Below are 25518 nucleotides of genomic sequence, written 5' to 3'. Positions count from 1 at the left end.
TACCACATGCCATCTCCACCCTTGTCTGTTCACTGGCTATTCTCTCCCCCTTGAGACCCACAGTTCACTGGCTCCATCCCACAAGTCCCGAGGTCGATTTTATAGCGCATGGCAGGTCCTTGAATACTTCAGCGGTCAGAAGGCCAGAGAAAGACACTGTCCATCATGATGAGAGAGAACTTCTATTCCACACTGCAAGCAGCCTTTACTGCGGCAGGGGACTGGCGGCAATAGGGCTGTTGGAACTGAGCGCAGAGCTGGAAGGGAACACTCCACCCGCCTGCTGTGTGAACCCCCAACTCCACCACCGCAATTCCCGCCTAGCCACTGACTTCATTATACAAGACCCGTAATTTCCTTTATAGTTAGCTGGAGTTAATATTTCTCATAATTAAAAGCATCGTTAATGACACAGCATAAGCTGAAGTCGAAGTTTTTGTCAGCCTCTTCAAATGATATCATTTTGGAAATTTATAATGTTAGCTCAAAGCATGTTTACCTAAACTCTTCATTCTATTGCTTTACCATTTATAATAACAGTGCTTTAATAGCTTGCCATTTGAAAGCAAATGCAATTGTCTCTACGTGATGATGCAAGCTACATATTTAGTCCACAAATTTGTATTAGCTTTTGTACAAATAATATACCAACTGATATTTTTAATAGCAAATCAAACTGCTTTTCACATTAAATCATATTTGAATGAAAAGTACCATTTGTCTTCTTAAAAAAATACTAGCATCTCTTTTTTTTAATGTTCCAGAGAAAGAAAGTAGGTTTCATCATTTCTATAAATACATCAGCAGTTAGATTGCATGTTGTGAGAGATTTGAACAATTGCATGTAGATAATCATCAATTTCCCTTAAATTGTCTCTGCAAGCTGAAAATAGCCAAATTCTGCAAAATGGCTGTTCCCAGATACCCTGGCAAAGCAACAGGGAGTGGAGCACCGACTGGCCACTGTGGCGGCGTGAAGCAGGCTCCCGGTCCCAATGCGTTCCCTACCTGAAGAATTCGGGTAGACTCTGTAGGGCCTTGACATCCAAGCCTCCATGAAAACCAACCCCTGTGTCTCAAGAGCGTACAATGCTAGTGCTGAGCTGCCTGGCAGCCATGACGATCTACCTCGAGTCTCCTTGGAGTTTCCTCCTTCTCCATTACATTGGTGATCGATGGTTCCAACTGAATCCCGGTCTCATTTTACAAAGTCAGTAGTGACATAATTTTTTTTTCCTGTAGCCTAAGAAAAGCTGTTAGGTTAAAAAATGGACTTCTGGCTCTCCATGTTGCTCATTTATATGATGTATGGTTTCAAAGCTGGCTTTTCAAAGGGAGGCTACACAGACAGGAGGGCTGAGGCAGATGATGTGCACAGGACGGACCCGGGAACTGGTGGAGGGCGAGGGGGCAGCGAGAGTTGCCCCATGCAGGCAGGCAGCTTTCACAAGCAACCCCTTGTATTAATGATTGCCGATTTGTTAAATGCCTTTTTAAAAATTATTTGTTCGTGTGAATGGCAATTTTATTTCATGGAGTCTTGACCTAAATAATGGTGGTGGAGGTGATGGTGGTGATGATGATGATGATGATGACAGGAAAATAGTAGGACAGGTATGAAAAGACCAGCAGGAGGAGGAAGGGAAGGAAACTGAAGGGTAAAGAAGATGGAGAAAGAAATACATATATGTCTACATATTTCCTATATATGTTATATAATATATAACAATACAATATATAATATACATAATATCTATGATAGCATAGATACATTATATATTATATCATTATAATGTATTATAATACATTATATACATTTATACATATATATACATTATATATACATGATTGTATATATACATATATGTACATATATAATACATATGTATACATTATAATATATAATGTATCATAATACATTATATACATTTATACGTATATACATCATACACATATATACATTATAATATATACATATATACATTATAATACATTATGATGTATATAATATATAATGATGTATTACAATACATTACTATGTATATAATATATAATGTGTCTATTATATAATATATAGTGTATATATGTTTATAATATATATACACACACACACACAGATGCAGACAGATCACACATAAGCCCCCAAACATTGGTGTTTGGTAGAGGTGGAGGGGATATGAGAGTATGGTAGAGGGATGTACTCCACATGCATCTTTGGGATTAGCAATAACGAACTCCTCTAGTATTATTAATGTATGTCAATTTAAAAAGTTAAACTAAAAAAGCGAACAGCACAGTCTTCAGAACGAGGGAAAATAAAGAACATTACAATATATGCATTTTTAATATTTTGCTTTTGTATGCCTGATACTTTGGTAAATATTTGTTCTAGAGGATGTAAAATATTTTAACTTAAAATTATTTTTTCAGGACAATATGAACAATATCAGTACCTAAAATAGGAATATATTATTTAATGAGCTCCACAATCGTTAGCTATTGTAACTCTGTAATGATATGCAAAAGCTCTGTCTTCATCTCTGGCTTTCCTGACACAAATTCTCCAGAAAGTGACTTTTTTCTATTTCAGAAGTGGGATCTCAAAGGAGGAGCTGAATCTACAAAAAAAAAAAAAAAAAAGGCCTGGACACAAGTATGACTTCATTTCCCTAAGCCTCAGTTTCTTCATCTGTACATGAGATCATAGCCATGTCTAATTCACAGGACTGCTGTTGGAATCAAATGAAATGACATGTATTAGTGGGGCCCGCGTGAGCCCCAAATAGTACTAAGAAATGTAGTGATCGTCAGAGGAGGCCTTTACATCTATCTGCAGATGTATATAAAACATATGTATTTGAGGTACCTAAAATAAAGCAAAAAATGTTATCCTCACCACACCGTGGGTTTCCAGACATCGATATTTCCTTAAATGTTTTCAGATTTGTTTTTTTCATTTCCCCCGAACGTGAATCCATTCTTCCTAACGAAAGCTCTTACAATGTATGTTAAACCTCAAATCTAGAGTTCATTGGTTCTGCTGCAATCGTTTGTTGTCTGACTGCCCGGGCTCTCTCCGCCACCTCCTCCTGCCCCCAAGGCCAGTACCCCAGGCCCATGACACGGAGCTGCAGCTCAGCCCTGCCGCAGCCTGCCTTCTGTTTTGCTCTCTGGAGCCATCTTGGTTAGCACTGAAGCCTGTCATTCTCTTAGTCTCCTTCCAAAGTGCAAATTAGATTCATGTTTCTATTATGATTTGAACCGACAGGGAGCCATCCGAATACGGCACCCACTAAGCATAATCCAGGAGAACGAGCTCCAACCTCACGGCTCTGGAACCTGATTATGCCCGAACCTCCAAAAGAGAGCCGACCCTCAGGTGGGACTCGCGATCTCTGGCTCTGGCAGATGCAGTTTGCTGAGCCTGGAGGGATATGGCTGTCCAGGCGCCATGACCAGCCCTGCCTCTTCTCCAAAGGCAAACATGGAAGACTCAGAATGGAATGGAGAAGTTGCTTGGCATGTATGAAATTGGGATTAAAGACTCGTAGAACAGATGGCCAAGTCTTTCCAGAAAGATGCTAACAGCTAGCTTTCTAGCAGTGTCCCTTTTATTAGATTGCAACTCTGTTCATCACAGAAACAGTTTTAGTGAATTTGCAGGCAAACAACATTTGCATTGTTTCACTGGCATCAAATGATAACTTTGAATGCTCTTTTCCACGCGTGAGAACAGCCCCACACCAATCAGCCTCCTACACAGTTGTAACAAACAGGTTTAGTCTCTGTCTGGCTCCACCAGACAACCTAATACAAATGACCTTCGCAGCCACATCTGGTTATCTACCAACAAGTCAAATCTGAAAAGAAACAGCTTGCCAGGGAATAAATACAGAGCCACTTCTGATTAATCCTGCAACACTAGGTTTTAACCTTTCCCCTACCAGTCACACCCCGGGCTTATCTGAGTGCTCACAGCGCCCTTGGTGTTCACTTTTTGCCATCCTCCAGAAGTTCACTTATAACATGATGTGAAGGGGGTAGGTACAGGGAAAAAAGGAGGAGAGAAGAGGGGGAAAAGAAAGGGATGGGAGAGGGAGAGGGAGAGGGACAGAGACAGAAAGAAAGGGAGGGAGGGAAGAGAAGGGACAAAGAGAGAATGAGGGAGAGGGAGAGGGAGAGGGAGAGGGAGAAGGAAAGATAGAGTGAGCAAGAAAGAGCAAGAGAGAGAGAGGAGGGAGAGAGAGAGAGAGAGAAGAGAGAGAGGGGATAGTAATGGTGGAGCCAGAGGGCTCATAGTCAGGACCACACCCTAGCCAGAAGGGAAGCAAGTGGTCTAGGTCTTCCAATCAAAAAGAAATTAAACATTTACACTGGACATTAAATAGGGAAATTGATATCCAATATCCACAGTAAAGCAACGTGAATTTCTGAGCTCCCTTCTGATGGCACAGTGAAAGTAATATTAGTCCTTGTCCATCACCCAGGCAGTAATTATATAGGAGCAGGTGTCACTAATTTAAAACGTATGCATGGAATATAAATTCAGCTCTCAGTATTTATTATTCATGTGACCTTGAGAGAGTCGCCTGGCCTGTCAGCTTCTCTGTCTCCCCCCTAGAAACTAGCACCTCCTTAAAATGCTAAGCAGAAAGCCGGGCACTTGGTGCTCCACAAACACCAACTATTACCACCACTCTGGGATGACTATGTGCTGGGCATTCTGCAAGGCGCTGCTCTATCTCATTTAATCTTCTCAACTGAAGATTAAATGTGTGCACGTCAGTGGTCTGCCTCAAAGGCTCGTGCTCTACCACTTGATTCATGGCTCCCCTTGCAGCTTTTTGGTGGCTAACTGGAGTTAGGAGTCTCGTGGACTGTCCTGTGTGGGCTGACTCTGAACCTCAAACTGACAGCTCTTCGTCTTGTGCAGAGCTAGGATTACAGGTGTGGGCCACCGGCACCGGCCTCACAAGAGCTCTTTGGAGATGATGGTGCTTCCACTTACAGGTGAAGAGGTTCTGAGAGTCACCTAAGGAGGCCACCTCGCTCCACACGCACTGCGCCCCTAAGTGCCCGCAGTGGCCCCTCCTCCAGGAGGAGGAATAGAAGTTTTTTTCTTAAATCAGTCACGTACCCACACCTGCTTTCTCGTGACACCTTGTACAGCGCCCTCTATCCATGCAATCTGCTAACTGCACATCTAACGCTAGAAAATCCACTCAGTCCTAAGTCCAGTGAGGACTCTGCTCCTAAAACCTCTTTTCCTTTCAACCAGGCAGAGTCCCGGGGCTGCTGGTGCCATGGGGCCCTTCCACACGCCGCTGGAGGTCTGCCCAGGTCCTGGCCCTGCTTGTCCCGGGCTCCCTGGCCAGTTTATCGCACGTTTCCCCCACCTGCCGCCAGTGGGAGCACAGACGCTCTGTACTAAGATGTCAATGAAAACGTTGTTATCCATCACCAGGGAGGCTCAGGAGAAGCATTCCTAGTGCTTAGGGCTTGCATCTTGTTTTACTGTGGGATTCAAATGGACTCATAAGTATTGGGTGGGGCATGACCAATGCCCCTTCTAAATCAAGCGTGGGACGGTCACCGACTCTGGCTGATCTACGAGGCTGCTCCCTGCGCCCACGATGGCGGCTCCAGTTACTTCAGGTGAGCTCTAGAGCAGTGCTAGGCTGGGGCATGGGAGAGCTGGTGGAGGAAAGGCTGCTTGTGCAAGGAACTTGGGCTTGTGGGAACGCATGCATGGCTGAGAGAGAGAAGACGCAAGCTCCATCAACTCAGCCCGTTGTCAGGATTACAGGAAGGGAAGGCAAGGGAGGAGTGGGGAATTGTTTAGTGGATATACAGCTGAGATAGTCAGACAATGATATACATATAGGTATATGCTTATGTTTATACAGGACACATAACTTCACTTATTAACATCTGCATTTTAATACGTTCTGGAGATGCGTTGATAAACTAGTGCCTGTAGTTAATAACAGCACTGTGCATTTAAAATCTGATTAGAGGCATAGCTTATGCAAAGCATCATTACTAACAAAAATGTAATAACCAAAATGGGAAGTTTGGAGGTGATGGCCATATTTGCCATCTTGATTGTATCGCTGGTCCATGCATATGTGCAAATGTATCAAATTGTACACGTTAAATATACAGCCGTCTCCATAGCCATCATACCCAGGTAATTGTGAAATGCACACACACAAATGACACCACCTCATCCCATCAAGACAGCTACTACAGAAACAAACTCAAACACAGCAAAACTAGGAATGCAAGCTAGGTCCTTCCGGGTCGTGTGGGAGGCAGATGGAGGGGGAACTTGGACAAAATGCTTTACAGACCTGCCTGAACATGGAAGCAGGAAGCTGGTAGATTGGTTTGGGAGCGGGAGAGCGGGAGGAGGAAGGGTGTGACCACAGTACACTGAATGTAAATCTGAACATTGCAGAACGAAACTCCCTTAATGCTAATAAAAAAATGGACAAAACACTCTGAAAACAAAGCAAAACCAGAAAACAACAAACGCTGGCAAGGAAGTGCGAAGCTGGAACCCTGGGATTGGCTGGTGGATATGGAAAATGATACGGATGCTGTGAGACCCAGTAAGGCAGTTCCTCAAACATTTAATATACAACTACGACTGAAAAAGGTCTGGAGACACATTCAGTTGTCAGGGGTCAGGGATGGTTATCATGTACTAGAGAGCTCCTACCACCAAAGAATTATCTTGTCCTAATTATCACTCATGCCAAGGTTGAGAAACCATGGTTTCAGGCAAGCCTAATGATCTGTCAGGGGAAAAAAAAATCCAAAGCAGATGGAACGTCCAATCTTGTCACAGGCAGAGGAGAACAGCGATGGGGAAATAATTTGGAGTTCCTTTTCCTTTTCCCCTAGGCTTTCAGGCTAGATTTGAGCGTTATCCCCAGAAAGAAGTTTCCAAAGCACAATCAGTCTTATTCTTGTCCGCAGTGAATCTGTCCCAGATCAGCCATCATCTTTGGCAGTCTTTAAAGAGTTGATGGCTGAGAATAAAACGAATAGTGGTTATCTCTGCAGGCCTGCGGTGAATTCGTCCTGGCTGCCTGGGACATCTTATCTGCACATCTCTATGGCTTAGCTACCCTCAGCCTCATGGCCTCCATGTGGTCTGCCTCTGAATGCAATTCTCACATCCACCTTTCTGTGAATTACAGAAAAGCTGGCTCACCCCTGAGCCATTGTCCTGAAGGAAGCCAGCTTGAATTGTTTCACCGTTTGATCGATAAGGAGAGCTGTAACAACACCAGCAACAAAAATGCTCAAGTAGCTCACAAGGGTGGACGATGGCTTTCCTGCTCTTCAGGGAGCATGTGTTTGGGTGGAAACCAAGAAGCCTGTTTGCAATGGGATCTACTGTTTCCCCTGAAAGTGACAACTCGGGAAACAGGGCCCAGAAATAACACAATCCTCTCCCTTTTCCTGTCATAAGGTAATTATAAGTACAGTAATTTATGCTAATTTTAAAGTCACCCTATCTTTAGACTGGTGCAGCTGGGAGGGTGGATTTCAGCAACTCAGTGGCTTCGTGCATGAAGGCAGAGGAAGCGATTTGTCTAAAGGTCACCAAGCCAGCTAGCGGTGGAGACCTTGGTCCACACTGGGCCACGCAACTTTGTCCTGAAGTACAGATTGTCCTACTGTTCCAGCGACTGCAAGGCCTGGGCGAATCAGGGTCAATGAGGGTGGAGGAGTGCACACCACATCTAAGTGACAAGGGCGGGATCTCAAGCCTTTCAGCATTTCCCTGGGCAAACCACGAGCTCGACGCTGGCTGTGTGGCATCACTCACACACATGACACAAGAAGTCTTGTTTTAATCTTGTGTTACAAACATCTCAGGACAAACACGGGCAGCCCGGAACCCAAGCCACGCGATGCTTCTCTTCCATGCGCATACCTGGGAACAGTTTGACGCCATCAGAGATGAACAATAACTAATAATCTACTTAGCAGATTCCTTTCATCCTTACAATTTCATATATAGAAGACCCATTCTTACCCTGTATCTTGGCAACCTGAGCACCTGATTGGGGTTGGGAGGCGGGGGGGCTTTCCTTATTCAATGGAGAACTTAAAGGCCTAGTTGTAGGGATTTTCACTGGCATAGTTAAACTGACAGAGTCAGTAAGTGAAACAGAGGTAGCGTGTGGATCTCACTGGGGTGACGTTAGAGCTGCCTGGCTGCCGAGTGGCCAGCCGATGGGTAGTATGGGTATACCACCTGGATATCTGTGTGTATACCATCTGGATACCCTGGAAGACACAACTCCTATCCCAAGAGCTCCTCATTCTACTCAGAACAGCACGAAAAAGGAACCACGCAGGAAAGCTGACAACAGCAAACATAGATGAGGATTTGGAGCAACAGGAATTCTTATATATTTTTGGTGGAGTGTAAAATGGTACAGCCATTACTTTGAAAACAGACTCCAGGTTTCTTAGGAAACCCAGTAGGCCCTACCTAGGATCCACTCTTAAGACTTTTACCCAGGAAAAGAGGAAAAATACACCCTTAGAAACATTTCTACTCACACACTCAGTGAGCCAAGCACCCAGCATGCGGAGAAGGAGCACCATACAGATACACGCCGCCATGTGACAGGGCACGGGAGAGAACACGCACACGTGGCCATTGGTACAGAAACCAATGCTCAGCCTCACTGGGGAAGTGAGAACAAATGCCTTAGTTAGAAATCTGTTTCCATCGTGAAGATGAAAAGGCAAACGCTGGTGAGGACCTGGAGAAAGGGGAGCCTCTCGCTGTTCAGGGGGACGGGAACCAGTACTGGCATTATGGAGAACAAGATGGAGAGTCGCCAAGGGAGGGCAAGGTACATTGTAGAATGTATGAAAATGTCGTAATGAGAGAATATATGCTAATCAAAAGGGGGAGGGGAGGAGGCTAGAGGCATGGCTCTAGTGGTAAGAGCACCAGCTAAGCAAGCAAGCTGAACAAATGAGAGCTCCTGAGTTCAAACCCCAGTAATGGCTTTAAAAGGCGAGAGAGAGGGAGGGAAATTAAAAGAAAAAAATAAAGGTAGAAATTCCTGTGGTGGGGTAATACCATCTCTTGGTATTTAGCCAAAAGCTCTGCAAACAGAGCTTTGTTAAGGAGAGACCAGCTGGGTGCTGGGGGCTCACGCCTGTCATCCTAGCTGCTCAGGAAGCTGAGATCTGAGGATAGCGGTTCAAAGCCAGCCTGGGCAGGAAAAGTCAGTGAGACTATTATCTCCAATAAACCACTCAGAAAACCAGAAGTGGAACTGTGGCTCAAGTGGTGGAGTGCTTGCTTTGAGCTGAGGAGTTGAGGGACAGCGCCCAGGCCCAGAGTTCAAGCCGTACTACCAACGAGAGAGAGAGAGAGAGAGAGAGAGAGAGAGAGAGATCTGCCTCTCTCATCCTTGCTCATCGCCAGCACTGGTAACGACAGCCAAGCTAGAAATGAACCTATGTATCTATCAGCAGATGAGTGGACATGATGCACTATGATACGCATGCACGATGGAACAGCACTCAGCTTTATAAAAAGGAGGGGATCCTGTCATTGTGATGAGATGCACGTACATGGAGAGCCTGATGCTGAATGGAGAAACAAACTCCTCATGTCCTCAGTGTGTGGCATCTGAGGCAAATTCACAGACGTAGAATGCAATGGTCACATCACAGAGGCCAGGACTCACGGGAGGTGGTGCTCAGAGGCTACAAAATTTCAGTTTCATTTGTCTTGTTTTCAGGTCTATTGCAAATGTGCACTCCAGTGAATATAGTTCTTTGGGGTTTGTTTGCCAGTCCCTAGGGCTTGAATTCAGGGCCTGGGCACTGTTCCTGAACTTCTTTTGCTCAAGGCAAGCGCTCTACCACTTGAACCACAGCACCACTTACGGCCTTTTCTGTGTCTGTGGTACTGAGGAATCGAACTTGGGGCTTCATGAATGCTAGGCAAGCACTCTACCACAAGCCACATTCCCAGTCTCAGTGAATATAGTTATATATGTGTTTCTAAATTGCTAAGGGAATAAACACCAAATGTTCTCAAAACAAGTGGATGCATTTATTAACTAGCTTTATGCAATTGTCCCATGTTGTATTCACAAACTGGAACATCATTTTATACCATAGATAGATAGATAGATAGATAGATAGATAGATAGATAGATAGATAGATAGATAGATCCAACTATAAGCTGTCAGTTTACAGTTAAAAGGGGGACACAGGGTCTGGGAAGGTGGCTCAGTGGTAGAGCACTTACCTTGCATGCATGAGGTCCTGGGTTCAATTCCTCAGCACCACATAAGCAGAAAAAGTCAGAAGTGGCGCTGTGGCTCAAGTGATAGAGCACTCGCCTTGAGCTGAAGATCTGAGGGACAGTGCCCAGGCCCAGAGTTTAAGCCCCACAACCAACAAAATAGTGACACAGTGTAGGACTGAACTTCTATCAAACTCTAGAATGGACAAACTAATCTCCAATCAAAGCCATCAGAGCAGCAGAGGCCCCTGAGAGGGATGAGGGCACCAACAGATTTGACTGGCTTGAGTTTCAGGATGACACTGGACGTCTGGATTTTGACGACAGCTTGAGTTACTCATTGGTCGAGAACTGTACACTTCATTCATTGTATGAATGTTTCCAAGCAAAAATATCAGAATAGGTTTTACCTGGTTTTTGTCTGTCTAATGTGGTGTTGCTATCACAAAAATCTGAGGCTAGAGAAGTTGTAAAGAGGAGAGGTGTATTCAGTTCCCAGTTCTGGAGGTCCATGAGTATGGTGGTGGCACCTTCTCGGTTGTTGGAAGTCTTCCATGGATGCCATTACATGGCAGGGGTATGTGAAACAAGATCACAGTGTGAGGCCAGACTGAGCAAAGGAAGCCGAACCAAAAAGCCTTAGCAAGACTATCTCAAAATTCCAAACTGGGCATGGTGGCACATACCTATAATCCCAGCTACCAAAAAGGCAGAGGCAGCACAGTTGTGGTCCAAGGACAGACTGGGAGAAAGTGCCAGTCTCCATCTGGGCACAAACTTAAAAAAACAAAGAAGGGTGTTGGAGGGCCCCGAAGTGCTGGGGAGTTAGAGCACTTTCCCAGGAAGAACAAGGTTTAGAGGTCAAACCACTTCTTCTCTGGCCTCGGATTCTCATCTTCCCGTCTCAGCCTCCCAAGCGGCTGAGATTATGGGTGACATCATTGCCACTGGTGGTGAGTCTTTCCTTAATTATTAAAATGAAGTTGGGGGCCAGGTGCTGGTGGCTCACACCTGTCATCCTAGCTTCCCAGGAGGCTGAGATCTGAGGATCGCAGTTCAAAGCCAGCGTGGGCAGGAAAGCTGGTAAGACTCTTATCTCCAACGAACCACCAGAAAACCAGAAGTGGTGCTATCACTCTACTGGTAGAGCGCTCGCTGTGAGCTGAAGAGCTGAGGGGCAGCGCCCAGGCCCAGAGTTTGAGCCCCATGACCACAAAAGGAAAAAAAAAATCAAGTTGGGAGAGGAATGTGTGTGTGTGGAGTAACGGAGGACAGCCAGGGCGACAGCTGCTGTGACCTCGCCCTGCCCTGTGACTGTCAAGGGCCATCATTTCTCCAGGTCGATCCCATTTTCTTTGACATTTCAGAACTGTGGCATCCCTGGACCCCAGCTGGGTGAAGGTGTCTGAGAAATTAGCAACCAGAAGCTACCGTGTCAGAAGCCTTGCTTTTGACGCTCGGTGGTGGGTAGGCGGGCACTTTTCTGCATGAGCTGGCGGCCTTACGAGGCCTGTGGCACGGCACTTATCCCTGGCCTGCAGACGTGTGACATGGCGCTTCTCACAGATGCCAGAGCCTGCAAACGCGTGGGGACCGGCCCTCGCCGGCTCAGTCCCTTCCCTGGGACCGAGTCCACTGAGGGCTGCCTAGCACTGTGTGTGTGTGGGCATTCGCAAGTAGAGCAAGTGAAAATGGAAATGTCCTCTTTTTTTCCTTTCCCATGGATGGAACTGAGTGGCCAGTGGGGAGTCATCACTGCAAAGCCAGATGTGTGGATGGAGAGAAAGCCCGGTTCCCTGTCTTCCATTAAAAGGAAACACTGGCAGGTGTGACAGGTGCCGCAAGCCACAGACCAGGCAGAGAAGCAAAGCAAAGCCCTGGACCTGAAGCAGGGAAGCACTTCCCAGGGATCGGCAACACCAGGGGTGGAGAGCAAGCATCCATGGCTAACCCGATCACGCTCAGGACAGGTCAGAGAAGAAGGAAAATTCCAGGTGCCAGTGTCCGAGTATGCTAACGATCTGCTGAGCCTAAGGTGGGCAGGGCTGGTGGGAATCACAGGCTCTGTCCTCACGGAAGGAGAGGGAGAGGCAGAGGTAGATGCAGGGGTGACTTCTGCAGGGGGAGAAACCATCAGCAGGACGTGGGGAAATGCGGCATCCCTCACCAAAGGGAGAGTCTCCGTTCAGATAGGCAGGACCACCGCTCAAGTCAGGAGACAAGAGATCAGAGGCCTGTGGGTAACAAATCTAGGACGCAGTAGGAGAGGGGAAGGCTGGGGCTGGCTCCTGGGGAGAGCCCAAGGTAAGTCTAGCTCATTTCTCAATGTTGAGCCAAGAAAAGATCAGCCAAGTGGTAGCCTGAAATCTCCTTTGGACGGAGGAGGCTGACTTCCAGTCTTTCTGATTATCAGAAGCTAAGGGTGATTCTAAAGCCAGTCAGAGGCTGACTGTGGGAAGCCAGGTAAGGGCTTGAGCTGAACTCAGCAGAGACAGGAAGAAAGGCGGTGCCGGGAGAAAGGCCAAGCCTCATTCAGAACACAGGGCCGAGGTCTCAGCCTCTTCCATGAAGCCGACCCCCAAGTAAGCATCTGCCACTCTGCTGTGTCCTGGCGGCTGTCCACGGAGCGTGGGTGACAAAGTGGCACAGCTGGCCTTCATGCCAGCTGCTTCGAAACCCAGGTGCTGACGGATGCGTGCATGCCAGTGTGCACCTGTGATGGAGAAGGCTGCTGCCTGGGTGGAGACGCTGTCATCACCCAAGTCCACACTCTACCTCGGCTCCCCGTGCTCCCCATGTCTGAAGGCAGACACGGCCAGGTGACCTCCCCTCCACCCAAGGCTTCCAAAGGTGGTCAGGATAAAACCCCAAATACACGCCCCCCCACAGACACACACACACACCCCACCTTCTAAGGTCCCTTTGCCCCCACCTCTTCTGACCCCCTTCCTCTCCGGTGTGGACACGCTTACTCCTTTAGGAATATCGTAGACACCTTTCCACAACACCCCCTTCTTGAAATCTGGAATATTCTTCTTCCTCTATCCAGCTATATCTGACTCCTCCATTAGACTTCTCTTCATCCTGTCTTTCCCCGCCAGCTGCAAGGAGATATTCCTGCTTCCTTTCAGCATCTTTATTACCTGGCACCCAATCACTATCAACCCTTGCGTGGCTCCCGCCATTGTAACGGCCTTGTGAGATGGTGAGCTGCACGGAGGCCAGGGTCACAGCGGCTGGTCCCCAGGGCCTGGCGGTGGCTGTGACCAAATGCTGGCCCTGCTTCACCTTGCCTCCCACACCAGCCCACTGGACAAACCCCTGGGACCAATCTGTAATTCCCATCTCTTCTGGAAAGCTGGGCTGGCCTTCCTAGAGGAAGAAGACAGTGGCCACCTTAGTGGCTTTTTCTTCTGAGTCTAATCCGCCCATGACCACTGTAGTTTTACCTGTGAGCGTGTAAAGTATGATCCCGGCCTGACAGGTGTCAATCAGAGATACTCGTGGGTGTTTTCTTCCTGTGGTTTCAGAGGTGCTGTGTGCCCGCCACAGCCCTCGTTAGCATAGACTTTGAAAGATCACAACGCTCTATTTTTAGAAGAGCCCTTCATATTACCATAGCATTTTTGCAGTGACAGCTTCAACCGCAGAAGGGATTAGTATAAACAGTGTGAGACACAGCCCATGTGAGCATACCTAAACACATGCCCTTCAATGGCCCAGAGGCAAGGGCATGCCCACAACCGGAAACCCAGCAACCCAAGGATGAGTACGTGCATCTGCCTGTGTGCACATGCGTGACCTGGGGCCCAGGAACCGGGACACGCGTGAGCTTTGACCCTGGACGTGTATTTGCAACCGACACCTGGAAATAAACTCCATGAGATGGACACGCCCACTTTTGCCAGGTGAGCCAGCTGATGGCCGGGTCATTACAGCCGGGCTCCACGGACTTGCTGTCTGCTAAAACCCCAATGTTCGCGCCAGACCCAGAAAAAATTCCTCAGAATCTTTGGGATCCTACCCAGAGAGCATTACTTTGCAAAGGTCCCCAGGCAACTACGGAGAAAATCAAGTTTGACCACCCCTGTGGGATTACAAGAATTGTCTTGAATCCATAAACTAACTTCATGACTCCTCCTACAAATGAAGCCCTCCTGGCCAGCAGAGTTCTCGAGACAGAAGGAGGCTCAGGACTTGCTTTGAGAACCAGTTGCAGCTAGCTGAGGGCATTTGCTTTTCTGTCAGTTCATGCGGGAACAAAAGCCTGGCTTTGCCACCCACCTGTTATGTGACCTCTGACACCTGCTTAAACCCTCAGCTGTGCTTCTGTGGTGCTTCAAAGCAGAAGTGCATTCCAGAGCATTCCTGAATCTGCCGGTATGATGCCTGAGGGCCTGGCACCAAGGGACAGACCCAAATGACCTCGAAGGGGCCCAAATCCCCAGAGAACAAAAGTCAGGGCAAAGCTGATATGTGGGGCCTTCCATTTGGATTCACGTTCTGACCACACGAGAATGCACTGAGCACACTCAATGTCTGAACGGCCTGGATGCCCAAGAACAAGAAGACTGCGTGAAGCTAGAGACGAGGGTACCATTCTGAAACACATCCAGTCTCTATGAGATCTATATGGAGGAGTTTGGCATGCAGAAGGCTCATTTCTCCTTATCACTCTGAAATGTTTTTTGTATTATAAATAGCACTGATTCAATGTTCTGTGGTTCATGCTATGGTAAATCTCACTGAAGATTTAATACATTGATGTCTGATGCCTTGACAATCTCTCTCTCTCGCTCTCTCACACACACAGCAGCAGCAGCAGCAGCTCAAGAGTAGACAGACAAATCTACACATGTGATCCAGACACTGGAGGGGAGGTAACATTTTTCCCTCTTCCTTAGAGGCTACTGAGATGGGTGACTCTTAGATCCCTTGATAAACTTCTTACTAGGCAATGTGAAATGACCCTGATAGCTTCCATGGATCGCATGATCCAGCTAGACCAGCCATCGGTCACAATACTGTGCTCTCTAGCACCGTGACGGGGTGAGGATCTGACCAAGTCACAGAGAATGGTTTGGGTGGGAGCCATGGCTCAGGTAGCAGAACACCAGCCAATGAGTGAGAAAGAAATCACAGCAAGTTGGAGTCCTGGTCTTGAACCAAAGAAAAAGAGAATGACTGACAGGAGACGTTCGGTAAAGCTTCTCTCCCACTGGTGAGCTGTTTGTGGCTTCCGCATGGCAGCTACTGGGCCGAGCACAGGGCCAAGATCAGAACGGGGGGAATTCAGGCCACTTTTTAACCCCTTCATTAACCTCTGTCTGCGCTCCATGAGCTTGCTAGAAGACAACATATTCCCACGCATTTGTGTTGGTACATGGGGATGTGTTTTTGCCAGATTAAGTTGGGGTTTTCCACTTTGTAGAGTCTTACTTCTTCAATTTATTTTCTTAACTTTGCAGCTAAGTAAACTAAGTCTCACCAAACCCAGACAACCAAACTAGGCCCACATTGCTCTGAAACTTCCGTGATAACATCCAAACCTGGCTCTGTCTGATTTGAAAGCCATTGTCAATCTTTCTTCCATCCTTTCTCACTTCTTTAACAGAAGAAAGGATTCTGATGTTCTATTGCTCCTGATAAATCCCAGAGATCAGAAGCTCATTCTATGGGCATTAGCTTTCTCTCAGAAATGGTGGTCTAAGCAATTCTTGACAATAGTTGGATAATCTTTTGTCTGTAGGTATGTAGTACTGGTGATCTTTGTAGATTCAATCTTGGTCTATAGAGAAATACTTAATAAAATCCAAATTTGTCAATTCATGACATAAGCTATTAAGCAGAATGACCTGATCACCATTTTCTCTGCTATTGGGACATCAAGCTATTGTGCATTTAGTTACAGATCAGAAGATCAGGGCTCGAACAACTAGATGTGGCCGCTGGGGCGAGGCTCTGCTACACCACACTCCTCCACATCAGGGCTGGTAGAACCAACCTCCACCAGAGGAGCCTCTTTAAAGGGCCTAATTCAGTGTCTCATTCCAAACTGGCTGAATCTGAAGGCAGGGCGGGGCCTAGGAATGTGCACTCCGAACAGACTTCACTGAAATTTGGGGGTGCCCACAACTGGAACGGACCTGGCAGGGTCAGACAACCTAACCAGCCACTGCCCCACAGGCAAAACGTCAAAGACTGAAACCTCCTGAGCACAGGCCTTCGGCACATGCGAATGAAGTGGAAAGCCAGCGAGCGATGCCCTAGCACCAGCTTTCACCTGGTCTCTGTTCCTGGATTTCACCAGATTTAACAGGAGACTCAAGTGTGGGGTGATGACCACCACCATCATCACCAGTAAATGTGAACTTTTACCTTAATATCTAGTAATGGAAGATTATACCATCCAGCTAGTGGGCATGTGGACTGGTCTTAATTGATTGTTTGGGTAAAAATGTCAGAAAAGACAGTTTCATTGAAAAGGTTTAGCAAATCATGGGCTTTCCCCTAGAGAGTTTAGACTAAGTAAGCCCTGGAAAACTATCTTCTGAGTTACTTCAAGGAAAATGTAGACTTTAAGATAGATGTGTCCACACGCCTAATATCTCTACACTTACAGAGCCTGGGACAGAAGGCTCAAAAGTTCAAGGCCAGCCTATTGTACATAAGTGAGATCTTATCTCACAAAAGAATCTCACTAGTTTTTAACATCTGTAGAATGAGATTTTTAACAACCTACACAAGTAGACTGTTGTATATCAGAAAGACAAAAGCTTTGTAACTTCTCTTTAAAGGACAGTTTTACTGGAGTGAGAAAAATTAAATCAATAAGTAAACTTTAAGGGCAGGTACAGTAAAGGAGGAGGCCACCAAAAGGCTCGCGTTCTAAAAGCTTGGTCCAGATGCTTTTGAGAGGCCCCTGGACCGTATGAGTTCTCCCTTTATCAACAGGTTACTCCACTGATGGATTTGTAATTTGATGGCACTATCAAGAGGAAGGAGAGGCAGGTGGTGGCGGTTTGTTGGAGGAAGTCAGTCAGCTGAGCACCTCGTTCCCAGTCCCCCCCCCCTCTCAGCTTCCTGGCCACCATAAAGTGAGCAGCCTCTGCCCCATCACAGACCACAGCAATGGAGCCAGCTCCTGTGGATGGAAACCTGTGAAACCATGAGCCAACAGAAATCTTTCTTCCTTTCAACTGTCGCAAGTATTTGTCGCAGCTCCTCTCTAGAGTATTGTAGCCAAGAATGGGGGGACCCCTCTCCCCACAGCTCCCAGCCGAGAGCTGCTCTTCCATTGTGGGGCTTGAACTCTGGGCCTGGGCGCTGTCCCTCACCTCTTTAGCTCAAGGCAAGTGCGCTACCACTTGAGCCACAGCACCACTTCTGGTTTTCCGGTGGTTTATTGGAAGTAAGAGTCACAGACTTTCCTGCCCGGGCTGGCTTAGAACCCAGCCTCCTGAGTAGCTAGGATTATACGTGTGAGCCACCGGTGCCCAGCTGGGAGCTGCTCTTTGTGTGAGGAGAGAACCCCAGCATTTCTCATAACACCATTTGCTTGATGGCAACTCTAACCCCAGTTCACTGCAGCCTCCCTTAAACAACACGAGGTTTTATCTAGATTGCTGTACCCTCGTCTCTCTTGCCTGGCCAGTGGTTCCAAGCCAGGAGAGGCAAGCCCAGGGGTGCGGGCTGCCTGCTGGCCTCCCCTCTGAGCACTGAAGAACGAGTCTGTCCCCCTGCTGGTCATTATCCCACCTCAGCTCCAGGGCTTTGGCCCAGAGATTCTGCCTGGGGCAGGAGGCAGAATGGAGAACTGGCAACTCTAAATGACTCCAGAAGAAACCGACTACATTTGCTCTCAAGAACCATAGGAATTAGGATGACAGGAAATGGGGAGGAGATTCGTGGTTTTAAGGAAGATACAAGCTAGACTATAAGCTAGCCGGTATATAGAAAAGTGAGCTTTGGAATAGCCCGGAGCTGTCCTCCTATGATCAGAACCGGCCATCAATCACCTTCCTGGTCTTTTCATGGAGTCACAATTTGTAATTGATGCCCACAGCATGGCTGAAAATAAGAATGCATACTGGGCTGGGGTGTAGCTCAGTGGCAGAGTGCTTGCTTAGCAAGTACACCATCCTCAGCTTGATCTCCAGCACCAAAAAAAGAAAAGACAAAATTATTATTAATAATAATAATGCATACAGAATTTCATACATGGAGATAACAGCCAAAGAGAAGGACAGCTCAAGACCATTGTGGGGAAGGGGTCTTTGCCAAATTCCTGCAGGTAGCCATTACGATCTGAAGAGTCAGATAATAGCAAACTCGGGGGGCGGGGGGGGTATGGAGAAGAAGGGGAGGAGAGGAAGGAATCAGGGAAGAGCAGCACTCAAAGTTGCTACACTGAGATAAAGAAAGAGAAAGACCAGGACACCGTTACAGATCAGCTAATGGGGGTTATTTTGCTCTACCTGGACGGGAACTGTACATGGGTGCAGTGCTGGTTTCCCATGATGCATGCACCCTGGAGTGCTAGGGCCCCGGGAATGGCTCACGACCTGAAGGCCAGGGGACTAGGGTTCCAGGTTGTAGAAGTCATGGACTATGGCTCTAGGCACCCAGGGAGAGGCTTGCTGCTTGGGCATTATCCACTAGCAGTTCTGACACTACAGCTTCTGTAATTTTCAGCTTACTGCAGTGCCTTCTTTGTTACTGTTCTCAGACCCCAGCTGTGAACCCCTTACTCCTTGACCCAGCTCTCTGTAAGCTAAGGAACAGAGTGACAAGAAAAGGGGCCATAAGAGAGGGCGTCAGAGGGAGACCCCAGCAGAGTCATCAAGAAGCACATAGAGGAGTCGGGTGCTGGTGGCTCACGCCTGTCATCCTAGCTACTCAGGAGGCTGAGATCTGAGGATAGTGGTTCAAAGCCAGTCTGGGCAGGAAAGTCTGTGAGACTCTTTATCACCAATAAACCCCTAGAAAACCGGAAGTAGCCCTGTGGCTCAAGCAGTAGAGCGCTTGCCTTAAGCTGAAGAGTGCAGGGACAGCACCCAAGCCCAGAGTTGAAGCCCCACGACCGACAAAAAAAAAAAAAAAGAAAGAAACACATAGTGGGATCCCAGAGTGAAAGCCCAGAGAAAAGAGAGCAAAATGGCCAGAAATATATAGAAAACTTCCATTATTCAAAAGCAACCACTTATACACCAGAAAGAGCAATGAACTACCTAGTATAAAAACAAGGAACCCTGCGTACATCCTCATAAAGCTCTGAAACCCAAGACAAAACAAATTCTGGAAAAAAAAAACCCGACTCATCTCTTATGAAAAGCCCTCAATAACACTGACAGCAGAGAGGAGTGGAACAGCACTCAGAACCTCCGAAGGTACAGTCACCACTGCGCATCCTGCATCAGCAAGGCTGTCTCTGGAAACTGATGGGGAAGGAAACTGTCCCCAGAATAAAGAAAATCAGAGAGAATTTGTTGCAAACAGACCTGTCTTACAGGAACACCACAGGGCATTCTTCAGGGTGAAAGATCTGTCTCGAGACAATAATTCCAATCCACACAGTAAAACAAAGACCTCAGAGTCATAAATAGATAATTATACAAATCAATAAAAATGCAGTTTCCCCTCTCCTCTGACAGCCAATTTAAAAAGGCAGTTATATAAAATAATAGGCATATACTTGAATGTTAGACCCGTAATATGAGAACTATAATAAATGTGTAAAATTTGCTAATGACAGCTCAAAGGAAGTGATTGGGAGCAAAATCGTATTGGGCTAAAAAAAAGAATCATTGATGATCCAGTAGCTGTCACAACAGTGTATTATCCATGTGTAACAACTGGGTGGAGAACACTGTAAGAAGGAAGGGAGAGAATGCAGGCATGCAGGAAGGAAGGCTGTGCACGGGCCTTGCTGGGCGCTGTGAAGGAGATCATATTAATTTGAAGCTGATTCTGACAAGTTAAGACGTATATGACAAACCCTAGAACAGCCACTAAAAATATAACTTGAAACCGACAGTGATGACAACTTCAGAGAAGTTAAAATGTTGTTTTTAAATGACACTGTTGGAGTGACAAGATCTTCAAACATCAAAACAGACCACGAGGAGGAGGGATCCCAAGCGTTTGCTCTAGACAGGAGGGGATGCGTCGTTAACTAGCTGATCTTCTCCACCAAAGAGGTCCTCTTTCATGGTTCCTCCTTTCTAATCATCCTGGGAAATATTCTTATTTGTCTGTAATCCACGACAATTGGGAGAGGCTGACTGACAGCTGTTCTACTTACATTGCACTGCTTGGAGGTTAACTATCTAGGAGGGAGCTGTGATATTTCACTTGGTAACTGGTATGACCATCTCAACCCGTCTAAGCTTGTAGAGGTCTGGGGCTGATTGGATCATAACAGTGTTCCTTCCGTCTAAATGAGGGCTGCTCAGCTGGATTCTTGTACAAAGTTCCTAACATGGGAGGACAGGCATGAATGGGCCTACTGTGAGGCTGTTCCTGTCTAAAACACATTTGTCTTTCTTGAAAGATTGAGAACTGCAAAATTAGCCAACTATATTTAGAACTGACATCCCTATCATTCAGTGTTTTAAAGTGATGATAGTTTCTTCCAAACTACAGAGGCAAATGCATCATCACCTTTAAAAATATACTTACAGAGGGAAAAGTTACAAAGTAATATATAAGAACTGTATGCAGAAAGTTAAAGGTTTGATAGATAAATGTGGTCCAAAATAGAAAAAAAACCCACTATGTTATAAAGATGTTAATTATCTTGGCATTATTTTGTAACTTTGATGTAATTCCAAAAATCCTAATAGGATTTTGAGGGATATTTAAAGATAATTTTAATACCCTGGTGTACACGAAAAATCAGTGAAAGTAAACAAAGCAAGCTTATTAAGAATAGAGTGTAGGCTTGCACTGCCAGAAAATAAAATTAGATTTTGTACAAAAAGAAAGCAGATATTTAAAAAATGGTAGAACTACCATGAGGAAACACAAATCCAAACCACAATAACTTCTGAGCTGGCTGCTGGCGCTCCAACCTGTAATCCTAGCCACTCTGGAGGCTGAAAGATGGAGACCTACAATTTGAAGCCAGCCCAGGCAGAAAAGTGCTCAAAAGTCCATCTCCAAAATAGCCATCAAAAAAGCCAGACTAGAGACATGGCTCAAGGTAGAGCCCCAGCTGAGCAAGTGTGAGACCCTGAGTTCAAATGCCCGAACCACACACAAACACACACAAAAGCGACAACAGTTCACCCTTGGAATAATAGCTGTTATCAAAAAGACTAAAGAGCTGGGCACCCGTGGCTCATGCCTGTCATCCTAGCTACTCAGGAGGCTGAGATCTGAGGATCGTAGTTCAAAGCCAGCCCAGGCAAGAAAGTCTGTGAGACTCTTATTTCCAATAAACCATTCAGAAAACCAGAAGTGGTGCTGTGGTTCAAGTGGTAGAGCGCTCACCTTGAGCTGAAGAGCTGAGGGACAGCACCCAGGCTCAGAGTTCAAGACTCACACCCAACCAAAAAAAAAAAAAAGACTAAAGATAACAGGAGTTGGTTAGGACGCACAGAAGATAAAACCCTTGCACAGTATTGATAAAAATGTAAATTGCTACAGAAAATATGGAAAACAGTATAGAGGAACCATAAAATAATTTAAAATAGAATACCGTATGAGCCAGAAATCCCACTCCTGGATGTGTGTGTGTGTGTGTGTGTGTGTGTGTATATATATCTACATATATATATATCCAAAGGAAATGAAATCACTATGTTGAAGAGACAGCTGTATAATCACAGTCATTACAATACCATTTACAGCAGCCATGATAGAGAAACTACCTAGCTGTCCATCAGTTTGACAGAAGGCTCAATGAGGTGTAATACAAGTACATCATGGAATACTAGTCAGCCATAAAAAAGAGTTAAAAAAAGGGCTGTCATTTGCAATACCTGAGTAGAGCTAGAGAAATGATATCAACTGAAATAAACCAAAGATGAACACCACATGATCTCACACATGTGTGGAACAGAAAAAGTTGACCTATGACCGGATATGGTGGTCCATATCTACAGTCCCACCTACTTAGGAGGCAGATCCCAGGAGGATCACAGTTTGAGGCCAGCCAATCAGTCAACTAGGCATTCACCTGATTCCAGCTCGGTGAGCAGCCACAGGGAGGCAGATGGGAGATGTGAGGCCCGCGCTGGACAAGCATACAGACTACCTGTAAAACTACGAAAGCAAGAAAGGTCTGGGGGCAGCCTGTGTGATACCCCTGGCTACCTCCCAATAGCCCCAGTGTGGGGACCAAGCCGGGCCTCTGAGAAACAAAGAACAGCCAAACTGCCGTGGTGGTTTCTCAATGCAGAAAGCTTTACTGAATAGGCAGAAAACAGCCACCTTTACTGTGGTGTGCAAAAGAGAAGTGTGAAGCTGCTCCCGGGCCGTTCACCTGAGCCTCACCGGCAGACCCAGCGCCAGTCCTGGGCATCTTTGTCTCCTGCCACTCCCTGTTCCACTGCCCTCTGGTGGTCGACCATGGGGACCACACCCTGTCCTGTCCTTTCCTTCCACGCTGAGAACTGGAAAAACGGACTGTAGAGAAAAATGTGTTTTCCATTTAGAACCTCTCTAAAGGAGTTCTACAGCCAGAACTGGCCAATACCGGACCATAAAGACAGAAATGGCGCCAGACTGGCCTTCCAGGTTTCTTGGTGTGACCATCACACCTTGGTAAGCTCGTCTGACTTACAGAAAGATCTTGCTAAACTCCCTGAAAAGTTCTCAAAGCTGGTCCAGGTAGTAGCCAGACTAAATAAGATGAGCTGGTCCTTATGCTAAGATGAAAGGGGTTTTATCATCTCACGCTACAGTCAGGGCCCAGAGCCCTTCACTGTTTCCAGTCCCGCGTCACCCCCTCCCTGCTGTCTCTGAGGCTCAATGTACTCTCCTAGATGCGGCTTCTCAGGAAAGAAGCCATTGCGCAGCATTACTGTTGCCTTTAGTTTATCATCAGTCCCAAACACCCACGAGGCATTTTAAAATTGCATTCCCATCTTCTTTCCACAGCTCAGTTTTTTAATGGAAAAGAAAACTTTAGAAAAGGTAGCTACATACCAATGTGAAAATGTTCAAAGATACGTAAATGAAAAGATGGAGAGCAGACTGGCACAAAAGTTGAAATGCAAATACCTTCGTTGGCAAGGGGGAGGGGGAGGCCAGCATTCTTCAGGCAGGGCTATAAGGTGATCCAGAATTTCTGATGGAAAATTTGGCCAGGTGTCACAGAAGCTCTAAAAGTAGTGCACGATCCACTGTACCTACACGTCTTTAAAAGGACCATTTACTCATACAGCAATCTACAATGGTACATTGTTCAAGACCTTTATCAGAATGTCATTTAGAAAATGTACAAATAAATTTTGAACAGTTGATGAAGCCAACTTTGACGTGTAGTTTAGAATGAATTAGAATGACGTGGAAATTATTATGTGAAAACTATTTGCAATATATCACTTCATGAAATAAACTACAAATATTATGTACACTCACGCGCGTGCGTGCGTGTGTGTGTGTGTGTGTGTGTGTGTGCGCGTAAGTACAGAGTGGGGTCAGGGAGAAACTACTGGATGCACATTAGAATATCATTACCTGTGGCACATTCCACACAGTGTTATCAGGAGGGAATTAATATTTTGTGGCACAATTTGCTATGGGACCATAACCAAATGTTATCACTTCCGTGAGCCAGTGGAAGTTGCGATTTAATTTCCTGCAATTGGAAATCCAAATACACGCATGCTGATGTCATTCTCACTCAATAGCAGCCTATGAGACTCTGAACCCCACTCTATGAAGTCTTTCATACTTGTAAGAGCTACCTCGTGACAAATACTTGATATGACTTGAACCGAGTGGCAAGAACTTTCTAGAATAAACGTAGAGGGTCCTTTCACTAGAGCCCCATGACTTAGGTGCAAGAAGTAGCCTTACTGCTGAGACCCCCAAACTCAAGAGAGATCAAGAGGCCTGTCCAGGTCACAGTGTGGGGTGGCCGCACGGCTCTTGTTAGCTCTGCACCCTTGGACAGAACCTCTCTCCCCCACCCAGTGCCACCATCAAAGCAGAAGGAGCCTTGAGGCAAACTCCTTGGCCCTTCCACAACTGATCAGCATCTGGTAAGCAAAGAAGAAAAGGAACTCATTTGTCAGAATGTCTTTAGGTATGTGTTTATAAGAACACGCGTCTTGGAAATGGGGGGAAAAAAGGCTTGATATTTTTGCAGCATAAATATCATTAATCTTGTAAGTTGGAAGTTCTGTAAATATTGACTTAAACATTGTCTGAAGCCTTAGGGGAGAAATTAGCATGGAAATCATTTGTTTCCTAAATGCAAAGCTGAAATAACAGCACAGGGATGTCAGTCCGACAGCCATCCTCTCTGAGATGACTTAGGAGAAAAGCTGGTCCCGCGGCCCTGCTGCCTGGTGGCTGGTCTCCCGGGGCTCAGGGCAGTGCCCTCTGCGCACACCTGGGATGTTCTCACCCAGACAGAGGCTAGCAGTGAGGTGGGTGGGCTGACTAAACAGTAAACCAATGCAGCTTTCCAGGAGGAGGGGGGAAAAAGGCTCCAGAGACACAGTCTTGCAAAGGGCCCCAGGCTGCTCAGCCCTCAGGTGGCCCCGAGGACTTGCTTTGAAAGTACCTTTCTCTGCACAGGCAGGGGCCCTGCAGCTCTGCCATGGCTCTCCCTGGCCGGAAATGAAACTGCACTGGGTTGGGCCTGGAACCGCCAGGGGGAAGCTGAGATGATGGTTCTGAGTCCTGTCGCTTTTCTCGAATAACCCAGAGGAGCTTGTCGGGTACAGGGCCGAGGCTGAGGGCCTGGGGTGAGGATGTGACTGCTGGTCGAGTTCGGTGGGGGCTTCATCCTGGAAAACACCACTCGATGCTTCCTGTGTCTACATGGGGTGGCCCTTTTCCTAGGCTTCTTGTTCTTTTCAATGTTTGTGTTTTAGGTTTGTTATTATTTCTTTACTTCATTTTTTGTTTTATTGTTTCCATTTGGGGTTAATTTAGTCTCATTATCTTTAAGTAGTTGAATAAAGGGGCTCGATCTTTTTAAACAGCAACTTAAAGCTCCGAGGGCTGACACAGCTGTCCCCATCCCTTTGACTGGCCG

Source organism: Dipodomys ordii, unplaced genomic scaffold, assembly GCF_000151885.1.
Source record: "Dipodomys ordii isolate 6190 unplaced genomic scaffold, Dord_2.0 Scaffold29, whole genome shotgun sequence".
Taxonomy (NCBI): domain Eukaryota; kingdom Metazoa; phylum Chordata; class Mammalia; order Rodentia; family Heteromyidae; genus Dipodomys; species Dipodomys ordii.
This window is presented reverse-complemented; position numbering follows the sequence as displayed.